Genomic DNA, 2,804 nt, shown 5'->3' with positions numbered 1-2,804 from the left:
ACCCATGCTGCCTGCTTTGGCACTTTCTCATACCTCTATCCTCCATATTGATTCCATTGCCATTTGGATTTCTGTTGCTTATAATGACTCTTTCATATAAGATTCAGACTTCTGCTTCTGGCACTCAACATGTCTAAATCTGACTCATTTTACATGTCCAACACTATTTTACAGCATCCACTTAACACAGTGTTCTCTAATCAGAGCGATTCTCTCAGAATTCCCGTCCAAAACCACTCTCCAACTAGCTCATCCTCTGTCTTCCTACCATTGTTTATTCCACACCAACTCTTAAAAATTCTTTTTTTAGTTGTTAAAAAATGTTTATTGTTTACCAAAACCAGTGGACCTCTTATCAAACACTGCTTGGTCATAGGGTCTTATCACAGTTTTAATTAAAAAAAAAAAAAAAAAAGAAAGAAGCTAACTATCTGTCATCTCATTGTCATCAGTTAGACTTTCTGCAAGGTCACTTAATCCAGACTTGTTGAGTGCACTAATCAGATTATCAGGTGTTGTGTGGACCCCTTCTTGATCTTGCCAGGCAACAAAGAGCTGCTTAGCTCATCTTCATGTCTTCACTGTCACACTCGATCTGCCGGATTTCAGAGTCCTTCATTTCCATGTAGGGAGCCAGAATCTTCCAATACTCACCCAACTTGTTGGCAAATACCTCCATTTGTTCCCCAGTTACAGGTTTATCTTGCCAAACATCAGGACTTTCATTTTCCTTCAGTAAAGCATCATTATCTTCCTCATCTTCATCCTCACCTGTTTTTATTTCTTCAGAAGGAGGTGGTAGTTCCTTAGCTAGCTTTATTACCATGTTTTCGAGATACTCTGGCAAACTTTTAAACTGCTGGTTGGTTGGCTGGAAGAAGTGAGGGCTTCTCTGTGCCAATAGTCTCAGAGCCTTCCAACCATAATTTGAAACCGTACTCATTTTCAACCATATTTTCAGGGTTGGTTTGTTCAATGGCGTCTTCAAAGAATTCCTCCAAAGTTGGCATGTATTCCCTTGTTTCTGATTTACAGGCTTCCATATTATCAGGACAGAGATTCCAAAGCCTTGTTAACTCATCATTTCCCATCAGAATTTCCTCGTTGGGTCTTTAGCCTGGGAGTCTTCCGGGGCTGCTCTCTTCCGTATCACTCTTGTGGGCTTCATATTTGCTGCTCTTTCTTTCACAAAACTTGGGCAGCCTTCATTTTTCCATGAGTTCCAATTTTCTTCAGTGTTTAATATATGCTCTACCATCTTTGAAAATATTTCTCCATCAGGGGCGGGGTTCAGATAATAGCTGACAGACTGATTTTGTACTATCTTCTATCCAGAGTGATTGCTCATCAGTTAAAACATAGTTTGAACTTTTGAATTTGACTTGCCCCTTGAGGTACTGGAATAAAATGAGATACTGCAACAGGATATGTTGACGGAAGTTGCTGTTACTCAATTGTAAATTCATCAATTTTTCACTTGTTAAAAATTTTCCAAAATATACATGTTTTCCTGCTGTTTTCTTCCATTTTTTTCCCCTGGAGGTTTGAGTATCATCTAATTTGTAACTTTTAAAAACAGATAAAACTTCTGCAGAATACTTGTGAAAAGTTTTCCACGAAATCTTCTCATGGCATTGTACTGTGTTCCTGAAGTCATCCTGAAGTGACCAGAGTTTTCTATAGGGGTTGTAATCAATTGGAATAGAGCAAGTTGTTGGGGCTTCATCATCTCCCATTTCACCTTCTTCTACATACATTTCTTCTTCTCTATCCTCAATGTGCTTCTGACCCAGGGTGCTTTCCTGCTCATTGATACTGAAAACAGTGACATTTTCCAGATTAAACTGACTTTGAAAGTTAACACCTGATTTCTCGGAGAGAGGAACAAGCCTGGCCAAAAAGAGCTGAATTCACCCACAGAAGACTGTATTCTAGGATTTAGATGATCTTCTGAGGCGATCATTGCACATACGTAGTAAATAATTTTTTCTAGCAGAATAGGCTGTATTTGATTTCCAAGTAGCAACATTTTTTTCAACAAAAGTGAATATTGCATCACATTGATCCAAAGGAAGACAATCCAAAACATCTCCCAAAAATACAGAAGGTGTTGATGTAGTCAGTAACAAGGCAGCCTGACTCCGCAGTCTGTTCTCTTTACCACTAAGCTTCAGTTACTCCCCCAGTAGCAAGAGAACACTAAAACCTTCTCACATGCTGAATGGTTTATAATCTCTTCTAGAACACCTCTGAAAGCTTGGTCAAGGGTTCGCTTTTTTTTGTTTCCACTGCCAGGTAACTGGCTGAAGATATTCACCAACGGCTTGATATTTTTGTTGTTCAAAGCCTCTCTGGTCGATTTCTCTTCCAGGCACCTTGCTTAGTATGGAACCAGGCAGGCAAATCTAGGCAATGAATAAGTAGTGGCTGGTCCGGGGATGAGGGTGGGCGTGGGACACAGATGGGATGGGGGCGGGGGGATGACACATCTTCTAGGTTGCTTTTAAAATTCTTATTTTGATGTCTACCTCCCTTTTAGGGATTCGGATGTTTCTTTGTAACCACATACGTAACGAAAAGAGTTAGAATTTCATTTAAAACAGAAAGAAGGAATTCAATCAATATGACTTTTCCTTTTAAAGGTAATTTATCAAGAGTAATTGGAATGTAGCTACAGATAAGACTCAGTAATGATCTTAGCAACTCTTCTCTTGGTTAAGGTTTATAAAAGAGGTAGTATAAAAATTTTTATTCATACGAAACACGTGAAAAACATTGTAGCCATTAATTTTTAGAGAATTTAA

The 2,804-nt window shown here is 38.8% G+C and overlaps 1 pseudogene; it reads right to left on the bottom strand.

Annotated features, from left to right (window-relative positions):
• Positions 1 to 423: 423 nt before the first annotated feature.
• LOC103724950 overlaps positions 424 to 2,804 on the bottom strand; it is a 65,688-nt pseudogene continuing 63,307 nt past the window's right edge.

This window comes from Nannospalax galili, unplaced genomic scaffold, assembly GCF_000622305.1.
Source record: "Nannospalax galili isolate Female #2095 unplaced genomic scaffold, S.galili_v1.0 scaffold186, whole genome shotgun sequence".
In the NCBI taxonomy this organism is placed as follows: domain Eukaryota; kingdom Metazoa; phylum Chordata; class Mammalia; order Rodentia; family Spalacidae; genus Nannospalax; species Nannospalax galili.
This window is presented reverse-complemented; position numbering and strand designations above follow the sequence as displayed.